The 27,908-nt window shown below is 40.8% G+C and overlaps 1 protein-coding gene across 3 annotated transcripts in view; it reads right to left on the bottom strand.

Moving 5' to 3' along the window:
- TSPAN4 (tetraspanin 4) overlaps nucleotides 1-27,908 on the bottom strand; it is a 390,158-nt gene that overhangs the window by 260,034 nt on the left and 102,216 nt on the right. The gene's annotated exons all lie outside the window — the stretch shown is intronic.

The following is a 27,908-nucleotide window of genomic DNA, read 5'->3' as shown; positions in this document are numbered from 1 at the left end:
ATTTCTCTCTCTCTACCCCCTGAAGGCCTGGCTGAACATGCTCAAGTCCAGCTGTGGAACAATGCAACCACAACTGGAGACCAAATTGCTGTGAAACAGCAAACTACTTCCACCCGGTTCCAACCTGAATCCACCTTTCAACCCTGCACAGATATAAGGAGCTTTCATTACAAATAAAGATGAAACTATGCATATTGCTAGATGATTCCTTTCATTTGAGATCTGTAGCAATATTTCCCAACACTTTCTTCTTCATCATAATGTAAATCACCAAAAATTTTACCCCAAGCCCAAAGATTGGATTACTAATTTACCTTCCCCTATTATCTAGGTAAATTGAAGCCATTATCTAATTAGTACCAACTGTCGTTCACCTACACAGTCTAATAGGAATTTTTTGGGTTATATACAGGTTAAAAACCTGATGAATAGTACAGCACATCATCTCAAAGCCATTAAAAGTTCAGCAGATAACTCCCTCGGCAAAGCAAAGTTTTTGATGTCAGTGGTGTGAGGCTGATCAGGCTGCCACTGAGAGCTCTGAAATAACTTCAACATTAAAAGAGTTTGTTTTATAAATCAGTAAGACAATTCACATCTCCCCCACCAGCATTATTACTAGAATTGTCATAATTATGGCCAAAGTGGGCCTACCTCCACAGGTGTTGACTACCTTTACCCATACACATACACTAATAAATGACTTGCACCTATCTTAACCTAAGCCACGACCACAGGACACCCCAGATTAATGCCAAAAGCTCCATAGCATTGCTCTTAATCCCAGTTTTTCATTCAAATTTGAAATGTAGTCTGACTCTGGTCCTCAACCGGATTTCTTCTACCCTCTCCGTGTCTGAGAGTTTTGCATGGTCAGACACTTTTTAAAAAGCACCTTCTTGAAAAAAAGCTATCTTGCTTGAGGAACAGAGGACTAGAAAAAGTTGAGACCTGATCTTGCTGGTGCTCGGTTTGACAGAAAACAGAACAGCCACTCCTAAGAATCATGAAACCTATTTCAAATGAGGCATTGGCCATGTGGTGATCCCCAGAAGAAGTTTATCTTCTCATACCCTGGGAACTCTAAAGAACTTATAAATACATCAAAAAGACACAAACTTCACTTATGTACAAATGCAACAAATCCACATACAATGTTGGTCCTCCCATCACCCCCCTAACAGGGATGAATTACAGCACACAACAGCACAGAGCTGCAACAGGTCCCTAGGTGACTTGAGAAATCAACGACAAATGAGCCCAGGCCTCAGCTTTTAGAGGGCTGCGTGCCAGCAGGGGGATGCAGTGAGGAAGGACTGCCAAAGCTTAAAACACATTTCATACAGTTCACTTTGCAAAGTGGCTCCTCATATCTCACTGGTAACATCTCATTAGCACAGGGCCAGCACTCAGTGCACATATGCTGGTTTCAAAGCTAAAGGTGTTTCAGGCCCCAAGGGGGCCACGATCTGATAAGTCACAACACCAGTGGAGTCCCTAGACAGAGGAGGAAGCACTAGACAGTGGGAAAGAAGAATAGGATCCTGTTGAGGTACATCAGAAGAACCAAACATTGGCCCGCCAGACTTAAGCCAATAATCCACAGCCAGAATGCCAAAAGGCTGCCTTTTCTCCTCTTCCTCTTAATTGAAATTATTTCTGGGAATTGCTCTCCAAATGTATGCTTTAAACACCAGCTTCTTTACGCTTATTAAAAGTACAGGAATATACAAAGAGTAAGCTTTGGTCTGCACAGAGCAGCAAGGGTGCTGGAAAAATAAAATCCTTTTCTTTGCTATTGTGCATCCAGAATATTGTCACACCAAGCGCGTTTCTGAAAATGCAGACAAGGTGAGTTCAACAACACACTCTATGTAAGCGTAATTCTTTAACAGATTACAGATATATGTGAGCTCTGGTTAATTGACTGACAAATTACTACAGGCCTGGAAAATGAAGGCCAGGATGAAGAATTTTTTTCTCTCATTTCTATCACCTTCACCAGTGCATCTTCTAACAGTCCCAGGGTTGCATTTTACAAGCTACTAAAAAAGAAAAGGCAGCCACTTTCAAATTTATGAGGAGCCAAGGGAATCTACTGAGTGCCACCTTTCTCATTTCATTCCTCATGCCACTGGCATAAATTGGGTTCACAGCCTGCTCCCTCACTTAACAGCCCTATGTTTCCAGCATTCATATATCTCCCTCCCTGCTAGTTTTTAATACCATTTACCAAGATTCATTTCTTCTCCGCTGCCTTTCTCACTTCAGGGCTCTGTTTACAGCCCAACGAGAACTCAGGGAAAAAATGCACATTCTAGCTTTTCTGTTTACGATACCAGGTCCTTAGGATCAGATACTACACTTATCCTTCCCTTGGGCTGAAGATGACCAAGTGGACCACTCTCCATTAAAGACCAAAAAAGCTGCTATTTAAACTTGGAAGCTTATAGTAATATAAGTGACTTACTTGTACCACCAACAGTTCAAGTGTACAAGACAAAAGGTTAGTCAGAACCAATTTTTCTTCCCCCCATACAGTAGCGCTGTACATAGGAATGAGGCCAGGGAGACTTGTTATTAAGAGATAATGACAGTATAAGGATGCAAAAGTGTTTATTTCCTGGCAGGCATTCTTTTCCAATTTTCTGAGTTTTCTTTATATGCTTTACAGCATTTAAATCTAGCTGTTGAAGCTTCAAAAGCACAGAGGTGCCTAATACAATTCCTATAAGAAATGCCTCAAGGCCATCTGATGTCATGAAGAAACAGAAACATTTACCACCAGGGTGGCCTGAGTTCTCAGCTACAGAAATTTGTATAAGAACCAGCACTCTAGAGCTACTGGGAAAATGTAAGCCAAGGTAGAAATAATATTCTGGACAAAGAAAAACTACCACATTGTGGCTCATAGTGAGGCCAATGCTTTGCAGAACAACTTCAAGCCACGACTGAGGGGCTGACTCCTGTATGGAACCAGACATCATTCAGAGCTTGCTAACACCCGGGTGAATTTCAGGAAAGCCATCTTTTACAGCTATTTCAGCTTCACTGTAAAGGTTGAACCCCACTCAAAACAGGGAAAAACCTCTAACAGAGCAGAAATAAAATGTAAGGTGCCAAGCAGCATGAACAAGTTCAAGCAACGTGACAACCCAACTACGTATTACCAACAGGAGCGAAGTGTTGCATAATATCAATTGCATATGGTTTTACATAAGGCCAGCTCTGCACAGCGTTATGCACAACACCACGGCAGCATATGAAATGCACTGAAATTACTGAAGTACAACAAAACTGATTTTGATAAAAAGAAAATAAATGTCCAAGTTCTAAGCAGGTTTCTAATATTTGTGAGATGCAAAACTAAACCTCAGAAAGATGCAAATTATGAATCAAGCCTTTAATATTACTGTGTGAAAATACTGTGTTACCTGTTTAGCTTTAAAATATGAGCTCACTCATGTAATTAACAGTAATTGGTGACCAGTATGCCCTATTTTGTTAGGAAAAAAAGCTTTTCTACTCAAGTGTTTAAAAAGTGACCAGGAATTTACAGGTGTGGGTTCCCAGTACTTCTTGAGGAAAAAAAGAAAAAAAACAAAACTATCTTTTAAATAGCATCATGTTACACATCATTAAACTGAAGCATTCTAAACCAAGATGAAGGATAAAGCACAGAAAGATGAAATGATCTGCCCAAGGTCACCCAATTTTTTTATTTTGATTTTTTTTCTGAGAGTCAAAAAGAGAAACTCATTTTTGACACAACTCTATGCCCTGACCAGCAAGACCTCCAACAATCCTGCACTGATTAAGGTCATATGTATTAATGTAAAAATCTGTCTTCCTTCCTGAAAAATGTATGCAGATATATCTCATGACTTACCCGAGCAACTATACACCATAGAAAAAAATGCATGTACATATATCAGAACTGAGTCAGCTCAGCGCCATTGGCTGTGCTCTGTCCCTAAGAGAGAGTACTACCATGGGTGGAATATATGTCCTATTATATTTATAATGAAGCTAATCAATTTTAGGATAATTAAATAACCTTGTCCAGAATTTTGATGAATCACATGACACTTATTCCAAGGACTCTATTGTTAAAGAAGACTTCTGTTTTTTTTTACTGGAATTTCAATAATTAATCATGTTTTAGGGTAGTTTTATTTCTGTGTGGCTTATCCTTTGATGATCTAATTTACATTTATAATGATCTATTCCCCTGTGGATTAATTGCTCATGTTATTTTCTCTATTAATCAGACGTCAACATTTGCATTACAGATGACTGTTTGCATTATTTTCACACTACTAAATCTGGCCGTATGGTACTAATGATAAATACTTAGCTCAATTCTAGGGGTGAATTAGTGTCTCAGCCCTTTTAAACAAAAGCATTATTAGGATCTTGCCACTCTTTTGAAGTAGGCTGATGAGTTTGCAGTATTATAAACGTGTTTGTTATTTATAAGAATTCATTTTTTTTCTGTGAACTGTAAACACAAATATTTAATTCACCCATTGCTGTCTGACAAGCCCTGAGCAAAGGGCAGACAGTTATGAATCTGAGGCCATTGCTGACACCCTTCCCATGTTTCTATGTCCCTTTAGAAGTTTCACACCTCACAGCTTCCCACTGCAAACCCTCTCGGGATGCTATCACTCATGCTGGTGCTTGCTATTTTTGTAAAAATTGCTTACTTGTCTTTAGGGGAAAAAAATCATCAGTGTCGGTATAAACTGGTTCAAGTTGTTGATCTGAGATAGATCCCTACTTCCTAGCACAACTGGGCCGGAGGAGCACATCCAGGTTCTGGAGGAGTCAGTCTGCACCCCTCCCCACCTCCTGGATGGGTGGCACGGCATCTAGCCCTGACATCTTGCTCACAATGCCTTCTGCAGATAAGATTCAGATATGTAGGCAGACAAGGAGAGAAGAGCCTAGTTTCTGTACTGTTTTCTGCTGCCTCTGTTGCATTCTCACTATTTCTATGGAATACAAAGCAATAGCAGCTCCAGCGATGCTCTCCCTGTGCAACTACTCTGACACAGTGGTTGGTCATAGTTTTTTTTACATAGTTCTGTGCATGGGAGAGCTCTTTACAAGTCCCTAGTGCTCTCACACAGAAGCACACTCAGTCATACTACATCGAACTCAAGATACATGCTGCTACTGCCTAAAAGCATCCCTGGCAGACCTGAGGCAGAAGCATCAACAGCACATTGGGTCTGCCCTAAGTAAAGGACTTGCTAACCTCTACCAGCATCCACTTATAAAACGGTAGAGAACAATCTGGATATGTAAAACAGGAAGAAGGAAGCAAAAGCAAATGGTATACCACAAGCAAACGTAGTGAAAACCATACATTTATAGCATGAGGACAAATACCCACAGGATTTGTCCCACGTGTCTGAAACTCCCAGCTGTGGGCTCATATCTCCTCCTCAGGGTCCTTTCATTGGTGCTACAGCTGTTGTCCTCGAGTCTCACACAGATGAAGGAATTCTGTGCTTGCCATTTTCTTTCACCTTGGGAAGGTTGGTGCTACCCTCACATGACTCTAGCCAGATGGGCTATTTGTACCCACACAAGAATGAAGCTTTCTCCCTATCCCATTAGAGAAAAAAAAAAAACCACATTCTATTTTGTTAGTCTACACGAAAAAATTTTAATACTTCGTGTGTGAGTAGATCTATACTGAAACACCTCACTGATTAGAGATGCAGATTTCTTTCTGTTCTCACTTTCTGGTTAGCAAACTACAGCACAGGTACCTAAGCACACAGGTGCATTTGAATGATGTGCAGCAGAGCTTAGGAAGAGCTGAGTCCCAGACATAAAGGAAATCCCCCCTGTGGTCTCTCATCTGCCCAAGGGAATGCTCCTTGCCCTGTATCTTTCTACTGGCACATCTAACTTACAAATGCAGAAATAAAAAAACAAACATCTCAAAACGATGTGATGCAACAGGTTCTGAGGAAGTACTATAGCTAGTTATTGCATGGATTCTAACCCAGAGTTTTCTTCCAGGAAGACAGTCTAATAGGAGTACAAGTATATTTGAAAGCTGGGATACAGCTCAAGAACCCTAGAGAAGAGGGATACATCCATTAGAAAGCAGTGTAAAAGCAAACAGTAAAATGGGCCTTGAAAAACATCGCTCCAATTCCTCAACTCTTCAACTTGCTTTTCTGAACTGAGAATTGTGAGCAAGCAGAAAGCAGCAGATAACTGCAATCTTTTACAGCATAAATGTAATAAAATCAAGAAGACTGGGATATGAAACTTGACAGTAGCGATGAGTGATGGCTATGGACCCAAACCCACAGTGCATATTGGCTGGCATTTCCACAGGTACCCAGCAGCAACACAGACGCCGTAACTGCAGACCTAACTGATCTTTTTCTTCTCCAGGCACACAGGCACAATTAGCAACTACTGTCATGCCTGCTTAAGCAAGACTGTGTCAGCTGTGGGGTCCAAGAACATGTGGCTCTGGTAAGGTACCTGGATCAGCATTCAGCACAGCAACATTGGCAAGCTCTCTTACAAGGAAAGAAACATTGAATGGTCTGTTACATCTCTAAGTGATGGAGCTGTTTCTAGCATCTGTCTGGTTCCTTACTCTGCTTCTGACTCAGAGCCAAATTACAATCTCTTCTATTCTCAAACAGTATCATTTAATTTTGCCAATATAAGGAGAGCTGCTTATGGTGTAAAGTACTTTTTAGGTGGATAAAAACCTCAAGGTAGTCCTCAGTGAGAGCACCTTCAAGTCAGTCAACTCAGCATAAAGCATTTGCTGCAGGATATGAAGTATTAAACTACTGGCCGACAGACTCTCTACTCAGCAATAATTGGGAAAGCTACTTCAATAATCCATTCACAGAATACCCTCATTTTCCAATCTATGAAGATGATCCCTGTCTCAGCTTCGTGATGTGGTTAGTAAAGCACAGCAACTCTAATTAACTCTAGGTAGACGTAATACTATTGCATCTCCTGGTAGATGTGCAGGAGAAGGCTGCTCATTTCACAACATAAAGCTTTTCATACGTATCTCATTCCTTACAGCCTATTGTTGGATTCCAATTTTGTATCAGTTCTTTCCCATGCTCCCATCATTTAGATTACACTACTTTTTTCTTTTTTGTCAGAAACTGAATATATATGTTGATTATATATGTGTATGTATACATGATATGTATACGTATATATATTTTATGCTACTGATTCTCTGCCACAGGAGATCAGGGAGAAACTTGTGCAAGGTAGATGAGAATAGCCCTCCCATAACAAAAAATGAAAGACCGGACTTGTGAACAGTTCCAAAATTCGTGCTATTGAGCTGCCATAATGACATACTACATCCCATTAATCTGCAATTACACACTGACAGGGACTGTCAATCTAATACTACATCCATCCAGCAGAACTAAATGTACCATTTCTGTCCCCAATGCACTATGACTAAAACACTTCAAACGAAGTTGAATGTGGTATCTAATGGAGCAGAGAAGATTTTGAAATCAAAATTAAGACAGTGAGATTAGAGCATTTATAGTCGCATCATATCTGTGACAGTAAAGCCTGAGAAAACAAAATGACTCTAAGAATACATGCAGGCATAGAAATCATCTGCTAACCTCCATACTAAACTTGGTAGTTTGTTCTCACAAATCCCCTGGTACAACCAGCTTTTATCATCTGTGTATGCTCACTACAACTCAGAGAGGCCATCCTCCCAACTCAGAGAGGCCATCCTCCCAACTCAGAGAGGCCATCCTCCTCAGCACTATGCTGCTGAAATCCCCCCTTGGTACTTATCACATTTGTCCCCAAGCACACCACACATCCCTAATGGGTCAGCTTGCTCAGGCTTGAATTAGATGTGAGCTAGAGAACAGCATGGTCCAGCAGATGGAAACCTGTCTGAGACACCCTGTCTCTTCTGTTCATACCACAGAAAGATGTTCCACTTACAGGCTGTAGTGCTACTGAAATTACTGTCCTGTTGTTGCTGCTGTCTCTTTGCTGGTAGAAGTGTTTGGGCAAAGTGCCGCTGGGTCATCTTTGGGTAAAATCCATCAGAATAGATCAGAGCAAAAGCTACAAATTGTTTACACTTAACTGATCAACTTGGCTTCCCACAGACTGCTCTACTGTCAGATCATGTGGGATCAGCAGCAGCCTGGAGAAATAATGAAGGGTAGTGACATCCTAGTGGCCACAGCTGGAGCCAGAGGGGGACATCTGGCAAGAGCCAGAGGCCCCATTCCAGGAAAACATGCCTGCTCAGGGGGAAGAGAAGGAGGTGCCCAAGAGCCACTCTGAGCAGAAACTGTATCAACAGAGCACACAAATTCTGTCTTAAATGACACCACGAGGCTGCAAGGTCTCCTGAACAGTAGGGCTGCCTCAGGGCTGAACTCAGGCACAGCATCAAAACCAGTTCTCTGTGCAGGCAGTGGAGACAGGCATCACCTGGGCACAACCTACCCACCCTAAAGCAGGCATCCAAATTAGCTGGGCTGGAGCACTTCCTGGACTAGATGCTTAACAGCTAGAGATAGACAGGATGAATTCACAAACTTAAGCTTCCTTTCCAAATTAGTTTTGAAATGTATTATGACATTTCAATTTCAGTGAATTTCAACAACGCGTAGCTGTTTCCATCTATATTTTAAAAGTGTTAAAGAGGCACAGACACCCAAATGACCACAACGTTTTTTATAATGCATCATTTCTGCAGCATTTTTCTTTTACTCTCAGTATTCACAGAAAGAATACGAACACATGTTCAGGGATCACAAAAGCACCTGCAATATGTGGCAAGCAAATTTTCCTACACGTGGGACACTTCCAATGGTCTACTGGCTTAAAGTGCAGTAGTCAGAGTTCAGGTATTAAATGCCTAACAATTAAGAAACAACCCAACTTAATGCATCCGAGCCTGAGGTATTCAAATTCAGCATCTATTCAGAAGTCTGAGTCAGGGGGTTACTGTTGGGGAGATCACAACTGGGCCTGACGGGAGCTGCACACCTTACACAAGGTGCAGAAGCACCTGCCCTATAGCTGCTCCACCTTACACAAGAGCAAGCCAATGATGTTTCATCCAAACTCACTTGTAAGCTCCCATGTCCAGCTGCAACAGAGAGACCTTCTATTCCACTCCCTATGCTACATTCTGCGTGCCCTCAGCTCTGCTCATCTTGCAGCACAGCTAGCAGGCTCAGCACAGCAATTTCTACTCCCCAGCCATACAACATTGAAGCCCTATCCATCCTCAACCTCTTTTGGAGTAGTTTTACAATAAAACATGAACATCTCCACTTGTTTCATTTTTGTTTGAAAAGTAAAGATGTTAAAACAAGAGGCCTTGATATTCCTTTTGGAATAAACTATCAGCTCAGTGAGATTGCATAGCATTGGTCATTGAGAACAAATCAAGGAATCTAACACCATTTGCTTGGTCTCCAGGAGAGGTAACACCTATCAAGTCAAAAGGCAAAATATTTTATTTCTCTGTATATACACACAGCAAGGCTACATTAAATGTCTGACAGTTCATTATATAAGTCCTTAAAGAACAAAGGTAGCTACAGCATAGAAAATGAGGATGCGGAATCCAAAAGGATTTATAGAATCACAGAATTGCTCATGTTGGAAAAGACCACCAAGATCATCAAGCCCAATTACAACCTAACTGTAATACCCTAACTCTAACAATCCACCACTAAATCATGTCCCTGGGCACCAACATCCAGATGCTTTTTGAACACATTTGGGAAGGTGACTCAACCAACTCCCTGTGCCAGTGCTTAACAAAAAAATTACTTCACTTTGTTCTCATATCAACTATTTCATATATCAACATTTCATATGTGGAATTTGATTTCATTTTTATTTTTGTCTCACAAAAAAACAGATCTATAATGTTTGGATCCAAAGGAGGTTTTGAGACAAGCAGACCTTCCTAGTCTTGTAGTCAGTCAACCATCCTAAGAGAACTAGGAGCACAGAAGTCTGCTGAAAGGAAACTTAGATGGTATCATTGCATATGAAAGGCAACATATTCAACAACACAATAATAATAATAATAATATAACAAAAAAGAAGCTGAGGTGCAGCAGTCCTGCTGGAAGTCATGGAACATGTTCTCCCATATAAAAACATTATTATCAGAGATTTTAAATTGTCTAACTTATCAGGAATGACCACCTGAAAAGGCAGATGGTTCCTGGCAATGGAAACTAGCAGAAAGGATACACTGAAATCCATTTATGCTAAAGCAGGGCAAAACACAACCTGAAGATTAATTAACCACTGCCACAAACTAATAAGTGCATGATACTTCCTTTGTCACTTAAAATCCTGAATCAAAATTAAGGGCTGAACATGTGAACTGCTAAACAAGACTCTTCAGCTCATGCTAAGCTGAATCTTATCATAACAATTCCTCTTGGACACCTATTAAACCTGTTTTTATTTATTAAATGATAAATACAGTATAATACTTTTAAGAGAAGCAAATTCTACCAGTGTAAATCAGTTTAGCATTATGAGGACAAGAGAGCTGTCCTGACAGAAAATGAGGAACAGCCTACAACAGCTCTAATTTATATTCTAGAAACGATATCAAAGGTCAGCCATCTCCCAGCATAGTGTCGCACCATAGGCATTATTAACAATGATTTAGTCAGCTAAATAAGTATTTTTAGTACTGGTAAACTGTGCTAATTGAGTGTGTATTTGTAAATGCAATATAAATCACCAGGAATAAAATAAATCAATGCTCTATTTAGATGTGGATTATATAAATATCATAGAATCATAGGGGTTGGAAGGGACCTCTAGAGATCATCGAGTCCAAGCCCCCTGCCAAAGCAGGTTCCCTACACCAGGTTGCACAGATAGGTGTCCAGGTGAGTCTTGAATATCTCCAGAGAAGGAGATTCCACAACCCCCCTGGGCAATATATATGTATACATTATATTTCTCCCAACAGCAGGGTCACAGATGGAAGGCTTGACAGGAAGAACAGAGACCATGATTTATATAATCAAATAACAGCATTGCTAATTCTCACAAATAAGTCACAGAATCTGTGCTTACAGAACACTGCAAGAGTCCTTGATGTATGTATCAAGGGGAATACGTATACACACAATATACACACATGTATACATAAAGTGAAAAAGTATGCAAATGCAGGACAGGAAAAATTCAAGATCATAAGCAAAACAGGTGGCTTGCTTATTTTAGAGATGATGAAAGAATAACAAAGTCAATATCTCAGCACACAGGGACTTAGCTATGAAGGTGAATGCATTTTTATGTACACTCACAAATACCTTTTTGACCTTCTCTCTTCTGTAAATACAAGATAAAAGTCAACCAAGAAAATGAATTTAAGATAAACTTGTTTGATCTTTCAAGAATTTAATTACTTTGGCGAAGAATCTGATGATGGAGCTCAACACTAATTTCCAGGCAGTTTACGCCTCTACCCTCTCTTCACAACCATGGATGGCATCTTGCTTGCATATCGAGCTGTGAGAAACTTATAATCAGGAAGACTGCTCTGAAGCGAGTTCTCCATATCCAAATCATGAGTGCAAAATACTGAGGCTTTTGCTTGCATCCAGCGTAAGACCTTTACAAGTAATACATCAGTTGCAAGTTCATGGGAGAATACCATAAAGATAAAGCCTCGTGGTGCTGTACAGTGATGAGTATAGGTGTCCAAAGCAGCCTAGCTAAGTGAACCTAACACATCTTATCCAAAGGGAAACCCCTCATTTACATAATTAGTATGATTCCTCCAATCACTATTGCTGAGACTTTGGAAACCCCACAAAGTTCAGCACAGATATGAACAGTAAATCTGCCTCACTTCTTCTATAGAAGGGCTAAATCCCTAACACAAGCTGAGAGCCTCTGGGCAGGCTCTGATTTTGGTCAGCATTGATGCAAATGTGAGAGGAGAGATGCCTTGATCAGAACTTGCTGCACACAGCTTTTCACCTCACCATCTTGGTTCCACACCAGAAAGCCCAGGTCTCCAGATCTGAACACATGTACCCAGCAAGGATTTTTTTTTCTGTCTTTTATATTGTTCTGCCAGACACCTTGTAAAAACTATAAATATATATTTTAAGTGACTGAAAACTTCCGGTAGCAATGACAAAAATTAAACTCAAATATTCTCAGAATACTTTCCTCTTCACAAAATCAGTTTTCAGTGTTCTATATTTAAGGATAATAAAAACATCTTGATGTCAATTTTTGCTTTCGAGTACTAAAAAAAAATAAAGTTGAAGACAAGCTCAGAGCTTGGCATTTCCACATCACACAAATTACTTTGCCTACAAATTGTAAGACCTTAAAATTCAAAGAGATGTTTCACTGGGATTGCAGCTAATAGCAGAGGGTGCTATTCAGATGGCACAGTTCAAGCCAAGACCTCTCAGAGAAGGAATGTTATTTCTAGTAAAGACAGCATCAACAGTTTCAGTCATAACCCTGCACTTCCAGTCTGTTTAATTTTCATATTGTTTCTCTTTTCCCATTCTCACCTATTACATCCACTTACTGCTTTCTGTCTTGTCCTTAGTGATTTTATCAGCAGTCACAGTTGCTACAATAGTCCACACTTGCAATGTGTTAGATGGAAATTCACAGACTGGGTATGTCAGTGAGAAAAAGGACTCTGAGTTTACATACAGTTACAGGCAGCTCTACTTTGTCTAACCAGATCTCAGGTAACAAATGCAAGGTTCAGGCTCCTGATTCCCATTTTCTGTTCCTCTCTTCATCTCACACAGATTATGTCACCAAATACTCTCAGCACACAGCCCACATCTGTATTACAAGATTCCTGCTCTCACGTGGTTGCAATGGGTTTAAACTAGCTCAATTCTCAGGCCCACATTCCCAACAGCACAGAACTCAGCATGGCCATAGCTCTTTTATGAAGGTGGACAAACGATGGGGTGAACACACAATGTCAGCACTTAGCCCCATCTCACTGCACTTATTTGCACATGTCAACAATGCAGCTTAGCTGCTGCTGCAGCTTCCAGTTGCAGCGCAGAATGGCATACAAGGGTGAGAGCTGCTTAGTTTGATATGAATTCTCTTGTATTCTGTGCCAGGTTAGCTTTAGCTAAGTGTCAATGTTCTCCCAGCCATTCGCTCAGTCACCACTGGGGCCCAAAGACAGGGTGAAAGTGGCAAGAATAAGAAACATCATGGGTTGAAATGAAGACAGGGAGATTTAGCTTACCAGTTATCAACAAAGGCAAAACAGAGATGACTTGAGTAAAATAACCTATTGCAAATTGAAATAGATTCAGTTAGTGAGAAGCAAAAGACAAACATTGTTTACAATGTCTTTCTTCTTTCCCAGACTAGACTTCTGGAGCGCAGCACAGGTGAATGGGTTTACCATCAACATATAAGAGCTCCTCTCTGCAACTCTTTCCTTCTTACATTTTTCCTCTGGCTCCAAAGGGGATTGCATGACATGGGACCTCCATGGCCATCACTTCCTTTGGGAACATCCATCTGTTTCAGTGCATGCCTTCCACAAGCACAGGGAACATTTGTATCACCATCAAAAAACCTCCTCCAACCTTGGTGCTCCCTCCTCTGCTGTTTCTCACTTTTTTTTTGTCCTCATCCTCTGGTCTATGTGGTGGCTTTTTTGCCCTTTCTCAAACGTATTAACTTATTCATGTACATGACCAAATGGTTGCTTGGCTCGGCTTTGCGTGTTGAGTGTCCCTCTGATCATCACTGTGGAGAAAATTTGACAATCTCAGATAGAATCTACATAAAGATAATCAAAAGGCATTTTAAGAGCTCTGAAAAGTGCTCAATTGTTTTCTTTTTAAAAAAAGACCCTTTTCAGGCTTTTAAACTTCAAACAAACTAGTTTGCCATTGTCAATAATCAGAAAACAGTAAATATAAAGCACTGACTGACAAACAGGATTTAAAACAAACAAAAATAAATCAGAACCACGTTTTCCAATTTGGGAGAAAAGCCTGCCAGAGGACTACAGCTGCTCAATTGGCTCCAACCTGCTAACTGCAACACACGGGCCCTGGGACACACAACATTGTCAAGCCAACTCAAAACACTGTGGCTAACCAAGGAGCAGTCAACACAAAGAAAAAGAAACTGCAGCAACAGCAACAAAAAACTCAAAACAAATATTAAGAGGTACACAAAAGCCAAGATGCATTGTTAAAAACTGTCCAGAAGTAATTAACTCACAGAATCGCTATTTTTTTCTAAGCATTTTCTAATTAAATTCTCATTTGAAAATATATTCCTGTGCTCCACCTAGTCCTTTTCCCAGGGGAAGGCTGTTCCTAGCACAGCTGTAATAGCTGTAGATATATGCTCTCCATAAGAAGAGAACAACAAGCATAAAAAACAGGCTTCACAGAAAGGACATTCTCCACAGAAACCCCACTTTCTCCAAAAAACAAGGCTCCAGTTGTTCCCAGCAATGGTAGGCCACTGCTGGATCCCAAAGCAGCAGCACCTTGTGAAAAATCAAAGCAAGAATCTTTTCAAACTCACTCCAGCTTTGCCTGCTTAAGGTCCTTCTGATCCCCATCCAGTTCCCAAACTGGTCACTGTATAGCTGAGCCCTACAGAGGAGGTTCAATGTGCACCTAACTCTCTAGAGAAAGTGTCTGACACCAGCAAGCTTTTATTGGTTACGCTCTTATGCTGTGGGACATCATGAATGGATCTATGAACAAGCACAGTACGCATTTGAATGCATTTTCCTCTACACGATCTCCGTGTCTCTTTCCTTAGCACAGACAATAATTCATTAGAATGCAAAACTGAAAGGTTTTGTTGCCTGTATTTTCATTTATCACAAGACCTCAGCAGTTCTGGTAACTACCTGTATATGTGACCAAACAGACCATGCCAGGAAAAGCCCAAGGTCCTGGCTGAGCAAAGTGTGTCAGAGCACACTATGCACAAGCCCATAACAGAGCAAAGCAGCCTCCTGCCTAGTGGAGAACTTGGGTGCCTGTGTTTCCAAAACCCTGCTTGGCTAAGGGAAGTCACTCAGTCCCCTCCAGCCTGAGCTCCCCAGCCATAAAATGGAGACATGGATCTCCTTGCCACCACTATGCTGCTGTGACAACGTACTGACACTGTAGATGAAGGGGCCCTGTTAGTACTTAGAAGAGACAGATTCAGCAAACCCGTGGGGAAGAAAGCATGTCTTTTTAAATACCTAAAAAGATTAAAGAGCACCAAGTCTGACTCTAAGCCAAGGGGAACCAGGCTCTTAAATCATTTAAGCACCTCTGAAAACCACCTCTTGATTCAAAATGTTTAAACACCATTTGTCTTGCACTTTAAAGAAGAAACAATAAAAAAAAAAAAAAAAAAAGCAGTGGACCTGCTACAATTTAGTTCTGCTTAGACACCTGCCAAAAAGCACGCTTTCCAAGCAGCGATGATAACAATTCATTGAATAAGAGGAAACCTTCAGAGCACAAGATGACGACGATACAACTAAGAGGTATTTTAAAAGTCCTACTCATTTTCCTTTTACTCAGCATAATGCTGGGAATTTCCTGTCAAATGGAAAAAAATAATATCAAAACCTGAGACCCCAGAGTCAATAAACATGACCAAAGACCAGAATTTAAACATGAAATAAAAATTGTAACACTGCATGAATTTGGCAGATCAGGCCTATAATTCTTCAGTGTTCAATTAACTAATGGCTTTAAATAGGCATTAGCATCATAAATAATCTGTAGCGCTGCACACAAAATACTACTAATATTCTTGCTTTGGTGCAAGCCTGGGGGGAAAAAGAGCAATAAACATCAAGTTTATTTTACAGTCAGTATTTTACGTGTCAGACACAACAGCATGAAAACAGTCTTCTGGAGCAGATCCTATTGATGACCCCAGAAAAAGAATCCCAACGTTTTGTCACTATTCAACAAAGCAAAGGGCTTAGGTTCCAAACTGCCTTCAGATTGCAAACCAGAAGAAGCTGGGACATCTAGGACATAACAATCCTGAAGTCCCGCTCTTCAGAACATGTTTTAGAATCCCTCAGGTTCACAGAAGAAACAAAGTCATGACAGCTCGTGTAGTTTGTGGATATTCAGGTGTTCGTTGTTTTTTGGGAAGGGTTTTGTGTTGTTGTTTTGTTTTTGGTTTTTTTTCCTCCATCAAAGAAATATATCCAAAACATTCCTTTTAGCTTAAATCACAGAGGCTCTCACTCAGCTCTGGAATTCAAGCTCTGGTGGCAGCCACATAGATAGTCATTCAGTGAGCAATGAGAAATGTGAACATCGCAGCCCCTTGGAGCAGCTTGCTAGGATTACTATTTAAATGCAGGCATGCGAGCACTGACGTAAACTTTCAGAGAGGAGAGCTAGGCTGGAACAAACCTAAATTATACTAGAAAGATCTGGGTGACATATCAAGAGCTGCTCTTCCCTGTAGCAGTTCAAATTTAGGATGAAGAAGGGAATGGAATAACGACAGCACTTATATATTCCTTCCACAGTTTTCATTTAACCTTTGGTAGATCCCACCAGACATCTCTCTCTCATCTGCACTGGATTCAATGTGCCTTTTCTGTCTCTAGGACAGCTGGGCAGGGACAAAACCAGAAGTCAAAACATCTGTCAGCCTCTGCTACCTACAGCAAAGAGTGGCTTTTTGCTTGAGAGACCAGAGCAGTGCAAAAGCATTGGCAGTAGGCCTAGATCTGCCAGGCTCTGTAACTATCTGAATGATAGGGACAGATCTGACATGAACAAACATTACCAGGACACTAGCTGCAACCACAAAAACAGGCTTCAGGACAAAAAAAAAACACCCAGGAATTGCACAGAGAAATAGTCAGGACAACTCCAAATGGGAAAGATGAATCAGCGACACGATGACAGAGAGCAGGATGGCTGGAGCTATGCAGTGCAAGAGTGGCAGCATATCTGGGACTTAAAATTAGCCTTGTGCTGATCTCACAGTCTCAAGTGCACTTCAGTTCTCACAGCTTGAACATGCTCAGCCAAAGACAACCCTTTCCATGGGCACATGAGCCAGACAGCAGCATTGTCTCCACAACCTCCACCCCTGTCCATCACTCTGCTGCTGTCATTCACCTTGAAGGGCTCGGCATCCATTGGCCCCTGCAAGAGGAGACATCCAGGAGCTCTGCCAGCCAGAGTGACCAAACAGAAGGCTGGAAGAGGAGAGGGTTGGCCACATATCTGACTTACGCTCCTGTCTCCAGGGTACCCCCCTCAATTCTGACCAACTGGAAAATCCTTACACATCCTTCTCCCTTCCTCTGTCAGCAAAGATCACAGAACAATCTTGTTTGAGTGGCACAAGCAGCCATCCAGGCCATTTTGTTTATCTCAGTCCATGTCAGCTTCTGTACATAGAAAGTACCTCTAGTAAACAATAAGTATAAAGACTTTTTTTAATGTCCAGCATATGCACGGAGCAACACATTGAGACAGCAATTTTCAGGCAGTAATGCTTCGCCTTCCCTCCCCTCCTCTCTCCTCAAGCCCTGTTCCTGTTGTACTTTCATGTGTCTGTCACTGCAAACAAAAGATATATGCCAAGCTAATGAAATGTCTGGGCTGCGCTATGTGGGTGTATAAATGAGTCACCATAGCCCTTGTGTGCTCAGTGTAACTGTAGGAAACACATTTCCAGACCTGTCAAGCCTCATCACTTTTAGAAGGAATAAAAAATAATGGACTTATTTCCCTTCAAGCAATAAAAAAAAAAACAAAAAAAAAAACAGAGAATGTAAAATGTACCAATAGGTAAAAGCTATGAATAAGTTTCTAACAGGTGCCCTTTCTCCTTCCTATCATTATTAGTAGGATAGATGTGTCAGGAGACCCAAGCCCTTGTATAGTCAGATGCTATACAAACAAAGGGCACAATACAGTCCCCTCCTGGCAGTAAGATGGGAACAAAACAGAAAAGAAACATCCAGGGGGATAGAGTGCCTGAGGTGGCATGACTGATCTTCAGCAGAGCCAGAACTCCTAACCACAATCACAGGAAATCCCAATTTCCTATATGTGCCTCAACGTGCCATATTCCCATTATCTGTCTGATTTCCTCCCCACAAAGGCTTCCAAGCTCCTGAGAACACCAGACCAGGCAGCAGCAAGGGACAGGCATGCACTCTGCCACTGTGAGTTCAGTTCAATTCTTCAATGGAAAAAAATGACATGGCAGACAGCTTTCTTTTACAAAAGGAATTCATCCCCCTCATCACTGCTTACTCAGAGCTTTCACCAGTCATTTAACTGACCACCAAGCATTCTGAGAGGTGCATACTTCCACAAGCAACGTTAACAGGCACTGAGCATTTCTAATCCCCACGGAAAGCTCCACAATTCTGAAGTGCACCTTCCACCATTTCAGAGGCCGTAAAGATCCTATTGTCTTCCATAGGTCCAACACTGCTGCTCCACACTTACTGTATGCAGTCAAAGCACACATCAAAGTTAAGGAACAAGCTGATACCACACCAGCTATGCTTTGACATGGACACAAATAATTTTTTTACTTCCAGCTCCATGAGTTTCAATCAGTATCTGCTCAAGCACAAGGTGGTGGTCTACAGGTTGGTGAGGACTTGAAAGACAGTGATAAAGCTGAGCACAGATGAACGGCCATATCACGGCTTCTTTTTCTTCTCTGGAGGATAGGCTGAACATAGATACTTGAAAGCTTCCAGCTAATACATGCACAGTTATTTAGAACAAGAAATGCAGATTTGTTCCTTCTGATCCAGACTTCCTAGGTTCATTCCCCATGGACATCCCTGTTGAGGCTTATGTTCTGCTTAGGAAGAAGCAAAACTTAGAAAGATTACATCTACCCATATTTTATGAAAATCAGCTACTTACCAGAGCTGAGCAAAGCAGTCAACTGGAAGCTAATTTATCTCCTGAACAAATTTCAGGAGGGCATATCTTCCTTTCATTACCTTAAAATATTAGCTTACATTTTTTGTCAGATCTCCAATATCTGAGCAGATCACAGAACTCATATTCTATCTTTGTTTGCTTCATCAATTTTAATACTTATATCATCCTATTCGCATCAAGTCAGGCAGTACCACCTTCCTCATGGCCTAGGAACTTAAGGTATGTGAAAGGCTATTTGACTTACCCAAGGACATTCAGGAAAACCTGAGACAACATAATGTTAGACCAGAGTTCTCACATTATGAACAGTGAAATTGTTCTCCAGAGACTGTTTTCTCTTTTAAGTAACTCTCACAAAGGAAGTCCCTGGTAAAATAGCTCTACTGGAACAGATCATCTTTCCTATTTAAAAGAGAAGCACAGATACAGAACTTCCAGTCAAGTAATAGATTTCCAATGAGAGGATGATGATGTGTGTTTTCCACTAGGAGTCCTCAAAGGAGGTTCATCCAAGATTCCCACCACAGCCCAGGATTCTGCCCTTGCCAGCATTTCTGCTCCCCCATGTCGTACATACACTTTCATCCATTCTCTCTCTCATACACTCATTAATTTTTCTTTTAGTGAATACAAAAAGATCTAGCCCTCTGTATTCCCCAAGGACACATTCTACTTATCTCAGGTTGTGGCAAAGCAGAGTCTGTAACCACCTGTAAGGATAGGGGGGCAGCAGATATAGCTGCTTTAAATCAGTTTCAGATCACCCAAGAAAGGTAGCAGCCACAACCCAGTAAATAAAAAAAGGAACCATTTATTCCCAGGGATTAGGACTTGCTAAACACTCCAAAGAAGGCAGTCTCCAAGTAGAGATGCTTCCCCTTCAGTTGCCAGCCCTTAAATGAGGTCAGGGAGAAGGGGATCCTTTTCCCAATCCGCTGCTTGCAGATTTGGGGAAGTCGTTGTTTGGATGTGTACTAGAGCAGTACCTGGAAAACTCAGTCAAAATCAGAGCACCATCACGCAGCACACAGGTAGGACACAAGGCTGGCACTTCACTGGGAGAGAAGACTAAAGAACTCCAGGTCCTGAACACACCCTCTGGGCTGTGTTGCCTACCTAAAATACTCCATTCTGCTAAGATTACTATGTAGTTCCTGCAATCATGCACATACTTTTCCCACTCTCTTCTACACTGAGACCAACCTTGTCCTCTTTTGCCACTACCCTCCAGTATTTCTCATTCCCCTTTCTCATCTTCTGCACACATATTTCATTATTTCTTTTCCCGCCTATCCAATTTTGATCCTACACTGCTCTATGCACTCCACATGACCTCAGAAAGCTTGCCAATAATTTTGAGGCTATTTTTTTTCTTATGTCATACTGTGCATAACACAACTTTTCATTTAAGAGAGATCAATAGGTCTAATGTAAACAATTGTACAACAATCCTTGCTTTTCATGAGTCTGATCTGCAGAACCTCTGAGCTCCAAATGCTCCAGCAAATTCCCATGGGAGATGGTGGCTGCTCAATGCTTCAGGAAAAAAAAAAAACAGTTATTAGTTCTACTACATAAAGTCTGAGCCTAGCTTAATAGCTTCATTGCAGCTAATTTCTTTCTACAAGCTTGACTAGGAGTCAGGGCCCCCATTATATTTCTATCTCTGTTAATGACTTAATAATTCTAAGTAGCACCTGAACTTCTCAGTTTCATTTGCAGAACAGAGGTGATCTCACGTCTGTCACAGAAATGTCAGATTTCACTCACAGTGCTCTTTGAGATCCTCAGATGTAGAGTGCTGGAAAACAGTGTCTTTTTGATTTTTTAATAGATATCCTCTTGCATGGGACCATGTGCTGAAGAGGAATCACTCATCGAATGAAGGATAATTCTATCCTTCACATTTTCAGCTTCAAATGCACTCTTATTCTCAGTTAATTGCAATTCTGTTTTTTCACTCTCTCTCTATGAAAGTACAGCTTTTTTTTTTATAATAGTAAAGAAAGAACCTCTATTTCACAGTGACCTGCTATCCCAGACAGCTTTTGCCAGCAAGCCAATCAATCAAAGGAACCCAGGAAATCTCTGCTTGTGCCACTGGTGCCAAGGAAAGAAGCACCAGTCTCAAACAGCTATAAGGAATATAGCTCTGTGAACAAGCAGTGTTCCATGTTGACTGACAAGCCTGTTAATCTGGTCCATCTATACAAAGAAGCAGGCCCTAAAGGCTTCAAGACAAAAAGAATCACAGAATGGTTTAGATTGGAAGAAACCTCAAAGATTATCCAGTTCCAACCCATCTTCCATGGGCAGGGTTAGGACTCAATAGATCAATGCCCCATCCTCCAGCCTGGCCTTGATCACCTCCAGGGACAGGCCATCCACAGCTTCTCCAGGCATACTGTTCCAGTGCCTCATCATGCTCTGAATGAAGAATTTCTAGCATCTAACCTAAATCTCCCTTTTTAGTGTAAAGCCATTCCCCCTTGTCCTATCACAATCTTCCCATGTAGATGCTGAAAAGTAGAAAGAAGATGGAAAGAAAATAGAAAAAGCACAAAACCCAGTGAGGCACCAAGCAAAGACTATCTCCAGACGTTTGAAGAAAGAACAGCTAATAAATAAATAAATAAAAACACTTTAGAGAAAAACATCTTAAATGTTTGCTAGCATTTTAGTTATCAGACAAAATAAAAGGTGGCTAGGCTTACTTTGGTAAGTTTTACCTAGGCTAGTGTCTAGTTTTATCTGCATAATGAGCTAAACCCCCCACACCTCTGATGCAAATACAGCTTCACTTCTGTGTCAGTTAAGGTCACCTGTATCTGCTCACTCTTGAATCCAAGGGGCTTTAATCCATCATTGCCAGCACAGCCTGATATGTGATCATCTCATCATTTGCAATGACTGTGAGTCTGGTTTAGAATCTCAATGCAAGGCAAACCACTGCCAAGCTTTCCCCTTGTGCATAAGCAGAATGGATCAAGGAATAACTCAGGCTAAGGGGCATGTGCGATCACTGCCCATGTAGCAAGGTCAGTGCTTTTCCTCCACATCTTCACTGAGAAGCTAACTCCTTACTGCTGTGTGCTAAACTGTACTGTACAGAAAGGAAGCAGGATATTGCAGTGTCGACTATAGTGATCCACAACAGCAAAGCACTCAGCTGTGCCATATGCTGAGAGCATGGGATCAACTTGCACATAATTTGATTCAAACAGACTATAGGGTCATGCCAAAGGATGCAAAGGAGAAGGCTGAGGCCTCTTTGCTAGTTCTTTCCCTTCCTCAGATGCCCTCTATCACCAGAGGAGAACAGAGATGTAAAACATTCAGTGCCTCCAGCTTTGAATGAAGGAGCCCTCCTCCGCTGATGGTAAAGGAAGAAAAGGAGGTCTGGTGGCTAACTTGCCTGATTAACCTCAGTGATCGAAGTTACATAACTCTCAAAAGAGCAACAAAGAAACAAAGGCAAAACCAAACAGAAACACACAACCAAACTCACTCAACAAGTAAACAGTAGAACTACAGTGTTTCCAAGATACTGTAGTCTCTTTCAGGCTAGGATGCATGAAATAACTTAGGTTTGAAGGGACCTCTGGACCTTAACTACTAAGTTTCTCAAAACAGACCCAGCTGGATCACATCACCTTAATGTTGTTTTTCCACAAAGCCTCTTCCTCCTCGACTTTCCTGCTTGACTTATCCCCAGTTACAAAGAACGCTTACTAATTGCATATGAAAAGCAAAGAGTGGAAACTCCTACAAGCTTATTACCCTGCAGCAAAAGACAGGGTTTGGCTATCTCCAAATATTACAGTATCTTTTGTTACTGAGCATATGTTAAGTAAAAGAGTTGAACTGAACAGTGTAAAAACATTAGAACAATATAAAAAACTGAAAGGAGACAAACGAAAAGTCAATTTAAAAGACACTTTTCCTCCCAAAGAAAGTAGTCAATGTGGATCTCCTTAGCACATGAAATAATTGACCAGAAATCCCTTTGGCCAGGGATTACTTGCTCACAAGGAAGGTCCTCCGAGTCTACTACCACAGAGTTCTTTCTTTCCTTGGTTGCTTTGTTAGAATAAGCATGAGCTGCATAAGTAACATAAACTAAGTGTATATCTAAGTAAACAGCATTGCTTCACAGAGCAAAGTATAGGGCCTCCTGGAAATTAGGGTCAGGTTGACAGCTGAACTTCATCTTCCAACACAAATGACTATGATCGTATGAAATCAGCTGCCATATCCTGACCAAAACTCTTTACATATTAAAAGGGGGATAATTCTCTTTGTTTGTTTGTTTATTTTGTGGGTTTTTTTTTTTTTTTTTTTTTTTTTAAGTCTTTCTGATTCATGGATTCCCAAGTGTTCACACACACTGACAGGACAAACAAGCATAAAGTAACGCTATGCAGAAGGAAATCTGAGGATGTACAACATTCTGATCTTCTACCAGACTGAAGACTATCATGCCACATTCACCAGAGGAGCAATCAAGAGAACTGCCTCTAATGAGTAGATCAGTAAATGCCCTTTGCCTCAGTTTCAGATATGTAAGCTACGCCAAGGAAGAGGAAGGACGATGCTTCAGAGGGAAAAATACATAAAAACCCTAGGCTGAGAAACAAGGCATACATAACTATCCCTCTTTCGAAGTACAGCAGTTCCTATCAAAAAAGATAGCTGAGATCTGACACATCCACAGTGACTTTCTGAGGACAAAACATAAAGAAAAGGTATTTGAAGAATTCTTTGCTGTATGTCATAGTGAGTAGCTGCTGTTGAAACAGCTACTTCATAGAAGTTAGTTGGTGCAGCTTCGTTTCCCATCTGTGCAGAAGACCCAGAGGAAGTCCCAAGCTTCACAATCCTCTAACAGCCCTGATCTACATCCTTACACTGGGTCATGCTGCTGTGCAACACAACCTGCTTCTCCTGCCTATTTTATTTTTGATTCTGAGGCATTACCAATACCTGCACAAGTTATCAAACCAGGCTTTAGGTTCCCAGTACAATTCACTACTTTTTCTTACACCATTTAATTTTTAATTTTTTATTTATCTTAAGAAAAGCACAAAACCTTTCTACCACTTCCCTCACCCCACAACAGCCATGCCTATCCCTCAGCACAGCACACACTTCTCAGCACCAGCTCAGCTCCCCACAAAGCCAGGTGATGAGCAGACTAGGGAATGAAGACAGCTTTAGAAAAGCTCCTCCCCACTCCAACAACCACCACTTCCCCAGGAATGTTTTTTCTGTTTTCACTGGTTCCCTGAGCAGAGAGGCTACAATTGCACCAGAGCAACAGATGCAGATGCTGCTAGGTCTTAGGAGTGCAAGTGGTGGTAGGAGTATCTACAACAGGTATCATAGTAAAAAAGCCTGTATCACAGAATCACAGCCTTAATGCAACAGTTCTACACGTATTTTGCAAAGGCTTCAGTGTCTAAACAAGTAGCAAAACCTCGTTCAAAGCCTATTCTTGTCCTCCTTTGTCATAATGATGGATGATAATGGTAAAGTTAATGGTATTTCATTCACCCATCAAAATATTATCCCTCCCCCCCAAGGGGATACAGCATGGCAAAGATGAATGAGGAAATGTGAAGTGTAGTGCTGTTCTTTTGCTCCCAGTCTCCTGATTTATGCTGCACAGGAGAGATGCCTTCCACTGAGCTATTGAGTAGCAGTGCCATGCATCTGCTGCATTATTTCCTCTTGCATGCTGCATAAGCACTCATGCATGCACTAAGAATGTGAAAAAAAAACATAAAACAAAACGCATGAACAAAATCTGCTAAGAGTATCACATTGTTTTTTGTAACAAATTATTTTATGAACACAAAGTCTGGGAAAAGATGATTGTTAGGGTTACAAATTACAGGTCACTTTTTTTTTTTTTTAACCTGTGATTAGTATTTAAAGCCTTCAGAGTTTTTACAAAACCATAAAGGATTCCCTCACATTGAGCTTGAAAAACCTTTTCCACATAATATTGGCATGAAATTAGATTTAATGAAGAGAAAGAGACTAAATGTTCACAGGGCTCTCCACTGCTTGGGAAGCACTGATTAGGTGGCTCCTCCCAACACTGACTTTCTTCACTTTCCCATCCTAGAGAATTTGAGGAGTTATGTGAAATCAGGCAGTCAGCCTACTGCCATTCATCTCCAGGATGATATTCACTATAAAGAGAGGTACACTTGCAACACTTTACTTTATGCTACTGATATCTCTTATCGTGAGGAGCTTGGTTAGACTAACCAACATCAATTGCCAAATCTAAGCTACAAAACCACTTGTGTAGGTGAAACAATGAAATCCTTAACTGCCTCATCTAACTTCATCTTAGACAATCATTGGTTAAATCTTTTGGACTATGGTAATAACAATCAGGACCAACATAAAAAAGAGAATGTAAGATCTATAAGAGGTGGCTAAAGGCAATAAAAAAAAACCTCAGTCTGTATTAACTATTCAGATAGATCCAGTTCTCATAGCTCAGCAGCTGGAAGAGCCCATTTATCTTGCATTAGGTTTTTATGGCATGCTATTGCCTTCAGCGAGACTTCTGAGCTGTGACTATCTAAATGAGGAAGATTTAAATTTAAAGAAGAGAGTAAACGTGTCATTTAAGTATTTTACAAACGTTATTGTAAAAGGTAATGCAATTCAGAAGCCGCCTCTTCAATTAATACAGAAGGTAGAAGCCGTCTGAGCCCACTACACCATTTTAAAGCTTTGATATAGCTAATAGGGAAGCATTTCTCCGTAAAACACCACATGTGAAGCACAAGTCCTGGCTTGCCTGTCCTCAAGTTCACTGATTGCTCTCCTTTGTGAAGTATTTCAGGGACATCTTGAACAGGTCAAGTTTAAAGTGTGCTCTAACATGCGTAAGATAAGATTTCACTAAATAAGATGTATGAAGAAAGATCTGTGCTGACTTCAAGTGCCCGACTTGAGAGGCCCTCGTAGGCATTACACATTTACTCTGTGCCACAAGAAACTGTTAGCTTCCTTTGGACTCTTCATTTTCAGCCTTTCAAAACTCCATGTTTATATCCATATTTCCCACATGCAGTATGCACAATTATTTTATTAATCATAGAAATAACAGAAGTCATTCCCCAGGAAATAAGTGCTCCTGCAAAGAATAGTCAGCCTGATGTTGGGCAAAGAAGGAACAGGTGGATGTCTTCACTATTTTTTATGACAGATGCACGTTAAATGTATCATATAAGTTGTAAGCCTATAACATGGTTGCAAATTGAGAACTGAAAACAGAATCGTGAGAACAGCTCATCACATAACTCAAATGGGTACAAACTGAAGGACCAGGGGCTTGCATAAATGTAAACTTAAGAACAAGAATGAGGACACAGCATGATAAGAAAGCAGAACAGATATCCTGCAGTCCTGATAAGACAATCAAGCAGCTATCTCTGCTCAACACAATACCCATGGGAACAGGTTAGGGCTCTCCCCCTTCAAGGTTGGAAACTTATAGCAAAAATGACCCTTAGCTGTAACCCCACAATCACCAGCATTTGGAATATAATGGTATGTATATACTATGCCTTTAAATATGTAGTTGCTTCTCTCTTCAGTGTGTGTGTTTGGTGGAGCAATCCCCCAAGCACCCAATGCCGTAAATAAAGGGAATACCTGCTTGACATAACTCATTGGTGTGTCAAGTTACTGTGTTGGTTTTCTGAGCTTCACACTCTTCCTATATTTAATTGCATAACTGATGATAAAATGACATCAGCAGTAAAACCAACTTCGCTACATATCCTATTTTATGCCAGAGGGATAGTAAACCCATTTCTTCTAAGCCTAGGAGTGAGTAGGGTAGCAAATTGTGACAGGCACAAAGACAATGAATGCCAGAAGGTAACACAGGAAAAAAAAAAACGGGGAGAGTCCAGATGTGTTGGTCCAACCTGTGTGATAAAGCTATGGTTGATGTAGATTTGTTCCCTGGTTTGCTCCCAAGTACCAGCCTCCCTCCCTTGCTTTGTTATTTAATGAAGTCATTTCTCTTGTTACACATACTCCCAGTAAGAAACAAGTAAAATATCGGTCCTGTTGTTAAGTCACCCCAGCACTGTAGTAGCACCTGGAGGATTGCTAAGTCTCAACATGCTTTACTTTGCTTAATGTGTCTGCTGAAGACTCTCCAAGAAGAAACAGCTGTGATGGGCAGCTCTCAAAAAACTGCAGAAGCTCACAGGGAATCCCCAGAGCTCATTACCAGAAATATTACTGAAGGCAACTCAAAACCAAACAAACTCCAAAGACAACTCTGAAATGAAATGTTCACTGTGGAGAACCTGTCCTGCCCTTTGAAAGAAAGGAAAAAGGCAAAAAACAAAACAAAACCAACAAACAAACAAAAAAACCCTATTCCTCATCAATGTTTAAATGTCAAAGTGCATGCTGCATGAGTGAGACTGTCTTAGGAATGACAGCACTGGCATTGAATGGAACAGTGCACTGCCTTAAATCAACAGACAAGCAAAAAAATATCGAAAAAAATAGGATGACAAGTCTTAGGGAGAAATAGGTGATGTATCTTCTGCTCATACACACTCATGCTTACTGACAAGCATACTATCAGATAAACTCTATGCTTCCCCCACACAAACTTAAAAATAACAAACAAAAAACTACTGTTTAAAACACTGCCTATTGCCCAGGAATTTCTTCCCAGAAAAGACTCATCTCCTGGGCAGATAGGGACAGACTGAACTATCATCATTCACATCAGGGCTCCTATGAATAATATCGTACTTTATTTTTTCATATTTATTAAAGCAAATAAACATATAAATCACAGCTCCCATTCTGTTTTCTGTGGCGGACCATAAATTCCTCTGTCATCAACTGATTTATTTTTCTTTAGCA

Source organism: Cyrtonyx montezumae, unplaced genomic scaffold (genome assembly GCF_038088225.1).
Source record: "Cyrtonyx montezumae isolate F1298 unplaced genomic scaffold, pur_monq_1.0 scaffold_10, whole genome shotgun sequence".
Lineage (NCBI taxonomy): Eukaryota > Metazoa > Chordata > Aves > Galliformes > Odontophoridae > Cyrtonyx > Cyrtonyx montezumae.
The sequence above is the reverse complement of the archived record's forward strand: the minus strand, read 5'-3'. Positions and strand labels throughout refer to the sequence as shown.